The 13730-nt window shown below is 44.5% G+C and overlaps 1 protein-coding gene across 24 annotated transcripts in view; it reads left to right on the plus strand.

Moving 5' to 3' along the window:
• The window catches only part of Fars2 (phenylalanyl-tRNA synthetase 2, mitochondrial), a 463399-nt gene that overhangs the window by 399685 nt on the left and 49984 nt on the right, over positions 1 to 13730 (plus strand). The window lies entirely within an intron of this gene.

Genomic DNA, 13730 nt, shown 5'->3' on the forward strand with positions numbered 1-13730 from the left:
TGGATTTGAAAAGCAAATTTGGCATCTGAGAATGAAGTGGCCTCAGAGCCTCCAGCAGGCATCTAAGCATCAGAAAACTTTGATGTTATTCAGGCCTCACTACTTATGAACACCTACCCTAAAGGGAGGCATAGATGAGTACAACCAGAGTGGAGATAATTTAGGCGATTCTTACAGCCAAGTCCCACACACTGCTCAGAGCCACCCAGAATACTTGGTGAGAAAGCCAGCAGCAGACCCCAGGTCTCCTTGGGTGCAGTCCAGGGCTGTGGACAGCGACCATCCCCTGTCACTCAACACTGCCAAACACTGGTGTCCTTGTGTGTGGACTATGAGCCATGACTTCGCTGCCCCCTGAGTAAAGTGAAAGCACGTGAGAGATCATATGCTAGCCTACTGTGAAGCTCTTCCTACTAATGGAGAGCGGCCAGTTCTCCATCCTTCCATGTGTCCATTGCAATGCACATCTCATGGAGGCCCCACCATGCCCTCTTCTAGGCTCCGGGGTCCAGAGATGAATGGAGCACAGTCCCTTCCCCAAGGTCCTCACGTTCCGAAACAGAAGGGAAGCAGTTAGTAGATATTAGGGTGCAGCTGTGGGGCCCAGGGACGAAAGATACTGGCTGTTAATTCCATACTGCCACAATAAGTGTGATGGTGTAGTAGGAGCACCTCACAGGGAGGGTGACATCCCTTAAGGAATGGACAAGAGGTCCCCAGGTGGGACATGTGGAGAGCAGGTTGTGAGGAGAGTGCAGACGTGCAGGCCTGTGTGTGAGGTGTGCTTGTAGGGTAGCCAGCAGTCTGATGTGCTGGTAAAATGCCCACGTAGAGGGCCTTGTACCTTGTGCTGCTGGTGAATGAACACTCTGTGTTAGTCACTTTCCTGCCATTAGGACAAAATACTTGACACCCGAAATGTAAAGGAAGAGAGGTTTATTTGGCTTATGGTTTCAGAGGATTGTCTGTGCGTGGTGGGCTGACTCCAAGGCAGAAACAGCATGGAGGAAGGGCCTGGTGGAAGGAAGTTGCTCGAGCCTTGGCAGCTGGGGAACTGAGAGAAAGAAGGGAGGAGCCAGAGACAGGAATGCACCTTTCCAGGCCACACCCCCGGGACCACCTCCCAACAGGCCCCGCCTCCTGCAGCACATTCAGCTGTGAACTCACCTAGGGATTAGTCCACTGATGATTGCTGTGGCTCCTTGTCTAATCACTTTCCCAAAGCCCACCTCTGACCACAGGAGACTTTCGGGGGTGTTTTAGATCTAAACCATAACACAGTCAGTGGAAGTAATAATAGATTAATTTTGTTAGAAACTCTCCCCTTTTGATTTGCCCAGGATATAGGATTTCCCTGTAGTTTGGGCCTAGATCTATATGTGCATTGGAATGATTTTTGTACTTGTTCTTGTTTCCGGCCTGATTTCATTCTATCAGGATGTGGAGTCAAGAGGGCCTGTCACAGGGCAGCTAACAGTCCTTTATCAGTAGGTCCTAAGTGGGCCAGTGAGCTTTACCTTGTCCTGTGGTCTCCTAGAGTGTGGGAGTCCATAGTGCCAACCCCAGCAATTGTCTTGAAGGGAATGGAGAAAAGAGGTAGGTGGGCCTGGAGTTTGCAGTGCACACCCACCAAGATCTCGCTGATCAGCCCATGCCACCACATGTGTTCTCCACCTCGGTGAGGCAGCTGCCCCTGGGCTGACCAACTGTACCCCACCCTGCTCTGCCTGCCTGGCCTCCCCATGCTCTGAATGTGGGGTCTGCGATCAGCATCTCTGGCCTCACCCCCAATTCTGTTCAATTCCACTACCCACATCTTTCAGCCTAACCAGAGCAAACACTTAGAGAGGTGTACCTGTTTCTCTTGAGATAGTAGAGACTCTGAATGAACGAAGCAACCCTAAAAGACCATAGAATTCTTTGCTTCTGACATGGAGCTACTGAGTTGTGATTTTTTAAACCTTTTATTGTCTTTAACTTTACCTGGGAATGAATCCACTAGACGGGGAAGAAGGCAGGCTGTGCTGCAGTGTAGGAGGGTATGAGAGGGTGCGTCAGCATCAGCAGAGGAGAAGCCAAGGAGACTAGCGAGTGAACTGGAGGACACTGTTGGTCTTGGCAAGTGACAAAGATGTGTACCTTCTAGATATAGCAGTAAAATAAACTTTATTATTTGCTTCATTCTTTTGTCGGACATACTTGCTCCCCTGACAAATCTGATGGAGGTCTGGAGACGTCAGCCATTAGGAAAACAAATTTAATTAGTATCACAGTTCTTTTTCACCAAGTGGTAGTCATTCCACCCCGCTCACATGTCAGATGCACGCACCACAGCAGGCCGGTGTGGCCCACGCCGCGTCAGCAGACTTGGTGTATCGTGTGAGGTCTTGTGTCCGAGTGAGCACTTTTCAAGGTGGGAAGAACACCACTGCATAGCACTGCTCTGAGACAGCTTTCACGGAAAATCTTTGGGTTTGTTTTGTTTTGCTTTCCTTTTTGCTGGGGATCAAACCCAGGGCCTTGCACATGCCAGCATGCTGTCTTCCACTGAGCCGCAGTCCCGGCCCACAGGCCCTTCTCATGTTTGTACAGACTATTACAGGCAAGTGGGTGGCACTTTGAGCCTGTGGCTCTGGGGCAAATTTGGCCCAGGTGTGGCATGGCCCCACCCACTGAGTGGCAGTCCCAGAGACCAGAGCTGAAGAGCATATGGCCATCATGTTTTCCAAAGCTGTGAAATTCAGTGCATATGCTTACACCTCTCCTTGGCTGATTGCCTTGTGCAGTTGACACAGTACAACAAAATAAAAAATTTTTTTTAAAATCTGTTTTGAAGCAAACTTAAATGGGAAAAATAGTGCAATTCCGTGTTGAGAACATATGTGAGTACATAAACCCTGTTTTGTGTGTGAATGCGTATGTATGTGTCAGAGCTGTGGATTCAGAATGCCATTTATGAAATATTTATCTTCGTTTCACTGATTAGGTTCGTGGAGAGCCTTTGTTATCTGAGGCTTCCACAGCACTTGGCTAATTTAGGAGTGAGGACTGAGGCAGATGGCGATGCAGCCATCTCTGGGCTGAGCTGGTCTTCTTCCAGAGCCTCCACTGGATGGAGGGTCTGGAAGGGTCATCTGTGGCACTTGTCCTTTGCTGTCCCTGCACTGGTGGCCACTGGGTGGCCTTGATTACTGTGGCTCCTGTGCAGCTCCTTACCTCTCCAGCTGCTCTTCCTAAATCTTCATCTGTAGCCTAAAACCTCAAAGAAAACTACTAAGTTGCCAAAAACAGAACCTGTTGAGAATTCCTTGGTAGGGAGCATCATAAAAATTAACAAGGACAAAGCTTAGAGAAAAAAAAAATCAAGAAAACTCAGGCATTGTGTGAGCCTCTGTTGGTGAGCATGGCCGTGGTGAGGGTGCTGAGCAGGCGGTGCCTGTGGGAGCCGGCGAGGGCGACATTTAGGGTGCATGGAGCACCGCATGCCAGCCACATGCCGTGCTCAGCGTTCTCAACGTGCCAGGCTCACTTACCCCACACAAGCCTTATCATTCCCCCATTTTACACTTAAGGAAACTGAGGTTCAAAGTGCTTCAATATTTTGCCCAAGCTCACGCAGCTAGTAATGGTCAGAGCCAGGAGCTGACCATAGAGTCTCCATGTTTAAAGTTTTCACACATGATCTGGCGTGTTTCACCAGTGTTGTACCCTACTTATTCCCTAACATTTTTTCTTGTTTTAGACAAGTGTGCCATAGAGGCATTTCTAGAATACTCCCTGAGTTGTGCACCCAGCACTGCAGGCAATTCAAGAACACTTGCATTACCTCCCAGCAACCCAGGCATCCTTAGCCATCTCCTCCCCTTCCTCTCTTCTCCCCAGCCCCTCATCCCTAAGCAACCACTGGTCTGCTTTCTGTTTCATATAATCATGTAATATGTGGTCCCTTGTGACTGACTTTTACTTAGCATGATGCTTTCCAGGTTCATCCATGTTGTGGCATGTATCCGTCTTCATTTTTCACGACTGAATAATATTTCATTGTATGTAGCGATCACATGTTATTTACCCATTCCATTTGGTGGATATTTGAGTTGTTTCTACATTTCACCTGTCATAAATAATGCTGCTATGAACTTTTGTATAAAAATATTTCTGTAGATACTTTTTTTTCATTTCTCTTGGGCATATACGTAGGAATTGAATTTCTGAGTCATCACATGGTAACTCTGTGTTTAACCATTTGAGAAACTACTAAACCATTTTCCAAAGTGGATGTACCACTGTATGTCCCACCAGAGTATGAAGGTTCAAATTTCTCCACATCTTCAACAACACTTGTTATTATCCACCTTTTTAGCATGGCCATCCTAGTGAGTGTCAAGTGTCATCCATTCTGACTTCTACATATCTGTGGTGACTAATAATAGTGAACATGTTTCATGTGCTTGTTTTCCCAACTCTTCTTCTGGAATTATCCCAAATTTCACTTCACCCATAAATATTTTTGTCCCTATACCATAAAAAAACAGTTTAGTGACTTCCCAGCTTTTGAATGATGCCACTGTCAGCAGTAATCCAAGTAAAAGGGGCTGGCTCTGGCAGATACACAGAGAAGACATTTGGGATATCAGATTCCAGAATGACAATTCAGAATGCAAGACTCCTTTCTTCTCCTTAACCAAAACCTCTTTAATCTAATTCAACCAGAAAATATGTGCTTTTTACCGCCCCAGTTCATAGCCTGAGTAGCCAAAGGAAAGTTACACCTGTTCCTACTCAGCCTGTGAAATCGTAGCTCACGTCTGTGTGGCTTTCTATTTTGGAGGTTAAAAAAAAAATCTTTATTAAGTTCTGGATTTATTAAATTCAGGTGAAGATATTTCCCAAACAGGGAAATTTTATCGAATTTCCCTGCTAAGGCCTGGAGATGTGGTTATCATTAGTTTGTCACTGATGTGACCCTAACCGAGAGTTACCTTTCCAAGGCAAGATAATTCCAAGTTCAGCTTCTGCAGGCTCATGGAACGCATCTAAAAACTTGCAGTTGATGCACTGCAGCTCATTCAAAAATAGTCTTGTAAAGGCACGATGTGTTTGCTTTTACACAAGACAACTTCTAAATGTGGCTTCCCTTTAGTGGGACACAAAGCCATGGTGGCCTCTGTCATACCAGAGAAATTGTCCTAACCACAATGTCTCTTGCCTCCCAGAAAGAAGCTTAAGAGTCATTTTTAAAACTTGGCATTTCCTCCTGCTTTTCTATTAAAACCTGATGTCTAAATGGTAGTTCAGCCTCTATTTAGCATGCAATGCACCTAGGCCACCTGACATTTGCCATGCACCCAGTAAAAAATAACACTACTGTAATATCAGTGACTCAAATTAAAGTAGTCACATTGAATGCATTTAAAACTAGCTTTGAAATTTTTATCTTGATGTATACACTTAAGAAAAAGGTAAGGATAAAAAAAAAAGATAGTGGCAGACTTGCATGGTGATTCTGAGGGAGACATCTGAGTTCTGGGCTTAAGTATTCTTGCCACTGGATCCCCGCCACATGACCATGACTCTCAGCATTTACGAGTCACTGTTGAGGCTCTGTGGGGAGCCAGAAAATGTGCAAACACACAAACAAATAGGTTTCCCAGGTATTAGTGGAGATGTTTTGAAAGAGACAAGTTTCAGGAGGGAAAGAAAGATGAAAGAGAATGTATCTTCAGTATGTTCATTCAACATTGATCAAGCACCTGGCAACTGCCAGTACAGTAAAATTCCCCAGCCACTGTTTTCTAGTCCCTTTTGCATTTCTAGTTGTCTCGAGACTATCACATTTACAGTGTCAAGATCTCCTTTGCATTCCTAAAAATTACTGAGGACCCCAGAGGGGTCATGTTTATGTGGATTTATATCTACTTATACTGACCATATGAAAAATTAAAACAATAACATTTTGAAAATATTTTAATTCATTTATAAACATAACAGTGCTGAAGCCATATATATTAACATAGATAACAATGTTACAGAAAATAACTATAACAATTTTCATGAAGAGTGGCATTGATTTATACTTTTGCAAATCTCTTTAGTGTCTTCCTTCACAGAAGACAGACAGCTGGCTGCCCATAGCTGCTTCAGTATCCAGTCTGGTGCTCCAGGTTGCTTTGGTTGAAGTATGTAAAGAAAATCCAACCTTGGCACAGAAATGTTGTTGAAAAGGGTAGAAATGACTTAATTTTTTTTAAATTGTGGCTATTTGTCCTTGATAGTACTCTAAAACTGGACAAATAGTTTTTAAATTGTTATACTGGGAAATAAGAAACAATAAATTTTTTGTCTTATCACATTAAAATCTACTAATCCTTCTCTACAATAGACCTTTTACTTGTGCGTGATCTTGTGACATCATGCATCTGTCACTTGGGACAATTGATTCAGTGAATTATGAATCTGTTCTAAATATTGATGCATTTTCATTCTTCAGAATCAAAAAATTACATTCATATCACCACCAGTCTCATCAGGAATGTCTTCAGTACTGAGAAGTATTGGTGGGTTCATATTTTCCAAAATTCACATTTTCTCTTACAAGCTTGAATTTTGTCACTGGCCAAAAGTATTGTCATTTCCTGAGGTGGACAGTTCACTGCATTCAGTATTAGAAAATTCACCATCATGGGTGTTGGGACCCTTGGGTGTAGCGATGGTGCTCCGTGGAGAAGGTTAGTAGCTCAGGAGCACTTACAGCTGTGCTTTCCTTGAAACAACTTCACATTTCAGTGTGTAGAACTGCTCTGTGTGTATTTCCGACATAGTCACACACAGCATACAAAAAGGCAGTGCCCAAGGGCTACAGTTTAATAAAGGTATTTTTACTGCTCTTAAAAGAACTCTAAAAATATTCTTTTTTCCCAAGATTTATTGGGTGAAGTTGAAGTTACTGTGGTTTTTTTCTCTTGCATGTGTGAGGTGGCTAAAAACATTCGGTGACTGCTAGGATGGACCATGTCCCCATGACCTTGAGCTGAGCTGAGCCGCCCTGCGTGGCATCTGCCTGTTTTCTTTGCGCCAACAGCACAGCAGTCACCGTGAAGCAGACAGACAACATCTGATTATCATGGGAATGTTTTGCCCTCATGAACCCCTGAAGGGGTCTTGGGGCTCCTTGGAGTTGTGCGGAGTACTCTTTGGAACTGTGCACCAGACACACACTGTGACAGCCGCAGACTTTCTTCTCGTAGAGCAGAAGACAGATAATAAACCAAAAATGCGAGGGATGTTATAACCCAAAACAAGCTAGGTAATGTGAAGGAGGCACAGAAATCATGGGGTGGGCGGGAAGGCTCTGCAGGGGCAGTGACCTGTGAGCTGCAGCTTAGAAGCAGGTTGCATGAGACAGCCAGGCTCAGGCCTGGTCATAAAATTGTAAATATAAGTGAAAAGGAAATCCCCAAAGATATGTATGTACAGCATGATCTGCATGTTACAAAATAAAGAGCAACTTATAAAAATATCATAGTTGTGATAAAGCCACAGGAAAAGGAAAGTCAAGGGAACAATAGATTAACATTCAGAGTAATGATCACCTGGACTGAGCGTGGTGGTGCACATCTGTAACCCCAGCACTCTGGGAGGCTGAGACAGGAGGATTCTGAGGTCAAGCCCAGCCTGGGCAACTTAACAAGACCCTACCTCAAAATAAAAAAGGGTTGAGGATGTAGCTCAGTGTGAAGACATTGGGTTCAATCCTCGTCACTACTGAGATAGGAGAGAGAGAGAGAGAGAGAGAGAGAGAGAGAGAGAGAGGAGAGAGAGGTGGGTGATATTACCTCAGAGAGGGAAACCTGGAGGATGGCTGGGGTGAGACTCTTCAAAGTGATGCAGATCTTTGCGAACGTTCCAGTTGCGGTGTCCAGTGATGTTACATGAGTGTGTGGTAGCTTATGAGGAATGAATGAATGAATAAGTGAGAGCAAGCAGGCCCTGAATGAGTGATTATGAGGATATGTAGTGAGCCACTGATCATGACCGGTTGTGTGTGCGCTCGCAGGGTTTGAAGAGAGGAAAGAGAGGGGGCGATGCAGATGGAGAGGGAGGGAGAGCAGAGGGAAAATTAATCACTGTGATATTTGTACCTGTTTCATTTTTTCATGCACCAAATGTTAACTTCCTAGCTTGTTGAGAGCGCAGCTGTATGTGAAGTGTAGTGTTGGGATAAGGACACAGGTACTGGGGAATCCTGCTTGAGACTTCCTGTGGGACCATGGCACAGTCCTGGATGCCTCCCCAGCCCCTCCCGGCCTCAGTGTCCCCATCTGCCGTGTGGAGTAGAGCAGCACCCAGTAGGGCTAGGAGAACGCCTGTGATCAGTCCCTAAGCTTCTCCGTCCCATTTGCCACCATGCAGGTGGAAATCCTGTCTCCCAGGTATACTCCCTGCTTCTAGCCATTTTTTTCTTTCATTATATAACCAGGGAAAACCAAGAATGAAGCAGGTTTGTTTTTGTTTTGCTTGTGAAGAAAAGGTTGTTGAAGTTGTTCTTAAGGATGTTTGAATTAAATTCTCTTTGCCCGAGGATGATATTTTTATCTTCGATGATTGTTCTTTGAACAAGCAGTAAGAAAACAAAATGAAATTGGGAGGCTCCATGCTTTCTTCCTGAAAAGAGGCTTCGAGCCCTTGGGCCAAAATGTGGCTTGAAATGAATTTTAGAAGCAGCCACAGCAGGTGGCTTCTGTTGTGAGGGCCTGCAGGCCACACGCACATTCCCAGGACAGTGAGACACCTGCAGAGCGGTGGCCATGCTGAGCCGCCCACTGCGCAGGGGCCTGTGGGAGAAAGAGGACGCAGTGGGAATGAAGGTCAGCCCCAGGGCTACGTGAGAGGCTGCGCCCAGCCTGGGCTTTACCTTTTAGTGCACTCTTCTTCACGCTGCATGGTTTCATTCTCTCCAGCAGGTTCAGAAGCCGCCCGACTAGGCAGCTTCCACAGTTTAGACTCTTTTCTAAGGAAGGGGTTGCCACAGGGCTAGCAACTGGCAGAGACCAGAGGTGGAAGCCATCTGCACCTTCCAAACTCAATAGTGATCCTATGTCCCATGATGAAGAGAGGCTGGAGGGACAGGAGCAAACAGAACATTTACATGCAGAAAGTGATAGGGGGAGCACATTGCTGCAGCCATCCCTGGCCTCTCTGGTCACTGAGAAGAAGCCATGAGAGAGAAAAAGGCACAAGCCACGGAGAGGGAGGATGGGGAATCCTCCAGTACTGTGTCTGGTGGGAACACAGCTCATCCTGCAATGTACTCCTCAGGGCAGCCTAGATGAAAGGAGCCTGACGCCCTCAGGGCCCCCACACATGCCTGACTAACCCTGTGAGCCCGTGTAGGGATTCAGAGAGCCATCACACTACCTTCCCAGAGCAGCCCCAGTGATCTAAGGCCCTCCCCACAGGACCTGCCCTTTCAAAGTTCCTTTGGGCTTTGGGAGACTTCATACTACACTTCAGTATAGCAGTGGGTGTTCTGTACTGTGGCTTCGAAGGCTTGGCACTATACTACATTCAGCACTGCCCTATCAACACTGGAGAGGTGAGGTTGGCTTCTGCATGCTCCCGGGCAGAGTACCTGTACTCAGAGAGGCAGAACCTCGGTGCAGTGGAGACTCAGAGGTAGGAGTGGTGAGTCAGGTTGTATGTCAGCCTCAAGGGAATGGGCAGAGTTTAGGGGGCTGGAGAGGAAAAGATGGTTTGAGAACAAGCATCACATTGAGAAATTCACCGTGTGTGAATGGACAAAACAGAAGGAACTGGTCCCAGGAACTTGCACAGAGAGCTGTAAATTAGGACTGGGGTGACTGGAAGAAAGCATAGTACTCTAAAATGACAGAGTGCCCCAAGATAGAGTGTTCTTTTTTCTCAGATTTCCAGTAAATTTAAATTCTTCTCAAACTCTTTTATTATTGTCCATATTTTAATTAAGGTATATTTAGTACAGTAAAAACCAACCTTTTGTAGAAAGTCCTTGAGTTTGGATAAGCATACATAGTGGCATAATCACTACACAATGACATCACCTAGCCATGATAAAAAGCAGCCACCCTCCTCAAAAAAATTAACCCATAGTCAACCCTGCCTCCTACTTTCTGCCTGTAACATCTATTGATCAATTTTCTGACCCTATACTTTTGCTCTTACCAGACTGTCATGTAAACAGAATCCTATGCTATGTGCCTTTTTCAGCCTGGTTTCTTTCATGTAGCATGAGCCTTTAGAGATTCACCCATGTCATTTTGTCTTCAGTAGTTCATTCCTTTTTCCATTGTGTGAATGAACCCATTTCTTTATCCATTTCCCAGTTGGAGGTAGTTAGATTGTTATAAGTTTTGGGCAAATGTGAATAAGGCTGCTATAAACTTTCCCAGGCAGGTGTTTGTGAAGACAGATTTTCATTGCGCTTTGGATGAATACTCAAGAATGGACTAAATGTCTGGGTGTGGGGTTGCTGGAGACAGAGGGTAAATGTATATTTGACTTTTTAAAGAAAACAAACTTTTCCCAAAGGTCCTGTACCACTTTACACTACCCTAGCAATGTTTGAGAGTCTCCTTGCTCAGCTGCCACCCTTTAGTTTTGTCAGAGTTTTTGTTGTTTCTTTGCTTGCCTATTGATTTTTACCTAGCATAATAGGTACAGTGATAAATTATTGTGGTTTTAATTTGCATTGTACTAATATTAAATGATGTTTAGAATCTCTTTGTGTTCTTTTTTTGCAATCTTTAGTGAGTTGTCTGTCCTTTTGTCCTTTTTTTAAATTGAGTTTTTTTGTTTATTTTTCATTGAATTCTGAGTTCTTTATACCCCTAGATATGAGTTCATCTGGGATATATGACTTGCATATATCTCATCCTGTCTGTGGCTTGTCTTTTATCTAAACAGCATCTCTCAACAAGCAGAATTTATCAACTTCAGTGAAGTCCACTGTTCAGTCTTATATCCGGGAAATCTTTTCCTAACCCAAGATCAGATTTTCTTCTTGACATTTTCAGTTGTAAGTTTTTCACTTGAGTCCAGTTTAAGAAAATTCTTGCTGAGGTACAAGATATAATTAGGGGGTAGCTTGTTTGCTTTTCTATATAAATATTCAGTTCTAGCATGGCATTGAAAAAAACCCTTCTTTCTCCATTCAGTTGCCTTTTCACAGGTGTCACCTGTCATTGCCATATATGTGTGAATCTGTTTCTGGATTTTCCATTTTTTTTTTTTTTTTTTTTTGGTACCGGGGATTGAACTCAGGTCCTTGCGCTGCGAAGCAGGTGCCAGAACCACTGAGCTAAATCCCCATTCCCTCCATTCTACTTATTTTATCTATGTGCCTCTCTTTTTTCAGTGCTACACTGGCTTGATACCGTTGCTTTATAGTAAATCTCTGGATCAGGTAGTAAAAGCCCTCCGACTAGGCTCTTTTTCAAAATTGTTTCAAGCATTCTAGTTCCTTTACCTTGGCATGTAAATTTTAGAATCATTTTACTGGTTTCTACAAAGATTCCTGCTTGGATTTTTATTGAAATTGTGTTGAGTCTGTATATCTATATATCTTAGACTGATGTCTGGGAAGAATTGACATCATAATACTGAGACTTTCAGTCCATGTCCCTAATATAGCTCACCATTTGTTTATCTCTTCTTTGATTTGTTTCATCAGTGGTTGTACTTTCCAGCAAATAAGTATTGTATTTATTTTCCAAGATTTATATTTGACATATTTCATGTGTTGATGCTATTGTGAGTATCTCTGTTTTATTGTTTCCAGTTGTTTAGTGCTATTTTACAGTTGAATTTTGAATATTGACCTTATATTTTGCAATCTTACTAACTTCTAGTAGCTTTTTATAAATCCATTAGAGTTTTCTGTATTTTCTTAGTTCTTTTTCTTGACTTATTACATTGGCTAGTACCTCCAATATTATGTTTATTATCATTTTTAAATAATTCTGCATGGATTTATAATATTGACCATGTTGAGGAAAATCATTCATCAAACATTGTCTGAATAGCTACCTAGCGGCAGGTCTTCTTCAAGGCACTGTGTGGGGTATAAAGAAAAACAGAATGTTAAACCCATCTCTGAGAATCTTCAGGTCATGTGGGGAAGTTAAGATATGCTTCCAAATGAGAACAGTATCTGGTGGAAAGTACAGGTTGTGCTTCAGTGCCTTTCAGGTCGGGCCTAAGTGGGTACATCCCTAGGTGGGCCTGAGAGGGAAGCTGACAGCTCTGCTGCCCCTACTCAAGGCCCTGTCAGAGCTTCAGGCAGAGTAGAGACAGCTTCTGAGCTGTTCCCAGTGGTGGCTGGTGGTTACATGCTAGCCCAGGATGTGTGTGGGTTCAATAATAAATGAAGCCAGACCAGCCTATGGGAGGTAGAAAAACTGTTGGTTAGGTTTCTGTTTAGAGGAACGGTTAGTAACAAGCAGCACCCAAGAGAAAATGCTCAGCCAACATACTTCCCTTCCCTTCAAGACTCAGTGAGCCCAGAAGGAAGCTGAAGCAGGCGGAACCTCCTCCCGTGCTGCTCCTCAAGGACTTCAGGCTCAGTCAGAGATATGGTATGGGCAGAGCTCCAGACAAGGCAGGGAAGTGTACGATGGCGGGGAGGCAAGAGCAGAGACCCTGATGAACAGAAGAATGAGGTTTAGCTGTGTGGAGTAAAGTCCTCCTCTCCTTCCCTGCATGAGATGTGACCATCAAGGGCGAAGGGAGGCATCACAGGCTGTTGATTTCAGGGTTCGGAAAAGGGGCAGCGAGCTGTAGGGGAAGAGGAAGCCCTGGGAGCAGAAAAGTCAGTAGGACTTGGCTATGGTGAAGTAGAGGACAGTCCAGGCCAGTGTAAGAGACCAAGGTTTTGAGGGTTCCTATTCAGCGATTCTGAGCAAGGCCTGTAGCCTGGCTCCCTGGGTTCAAATCCTGGCCACTACCTGCCGGAAGAGCGACATGGTTTCTCTGTGCCTCAGTCTCCACATGTGTAGGACAGGAATTAGTGGTGATATATTTTGCAAGAATTAAATTAGCTGATCCACATGAAGTCTTCGAACTGTGCCTGGCAGGTGGAACGTGCCATGAACGTGTTCGCTGGTATCAGTGACTGCTATGACCATCATGATCACTATTTTAGGAACATTAATTGGAAGGAAGGAGGTGAATTCCAGCAGTTGGGCACAGCAGCCTCTGGAGGCTGACTTGGAAAGACGAGGAGCACCGCAGCTCCCCACCTCTGTGGCACCTGCTCTGTGCTCTCTCACACAAATAGAAACTCTGCTCTTTTTCTCTCTCTTTAGAACCAGTTTTTAATCCTCCTTTGGGATTGATCACACCCTGGAGCCCTTCATTAGGGTCCCATGTACATGAGCACCTTCAGGGCTAACTTCCCATGTGCAGACTCGGGAGGAATTTCAAGCAGCAGCAGACTCCAGGGCCAGAGGTCAGAGCCACCACCATGGTGACCATTTTGAAGACTGCAGCCCCTGGGGAGATATTTAGTTCATAATATGGTTATAGTCGAAATCACACCTACCTGACAGTCATAGCAGAATGATAACGTGGATTCCTAGGAAGAAGGACCGTAAAGAAATGCAGACAGGTGACACCACCTCTGTCAGGGTGGTGAATTTATCAGTGCATTGGTTGATTTTCCCTTAGTGTTTTGGCTGTTGCTTTAACAAAATGTAAAA

The sequence above is a fragment of the Heterocephalus glaber genome, unplaced genomic scaffold (assembly GCF_053883595.1).
Source record: "Heterocephalus glaber isolate CG9 unplaced genomic scaffold, H.glaber_assembly_v1.0 deba00001472, whole genome shotgun sequence".
Classification (NCBI taxonomy): Eukaryota; Metazoa; Chordata; class Mammalia; order Rodentia; family Bathyergidae; genus Heterocephalus; species Heterocephalus glaber.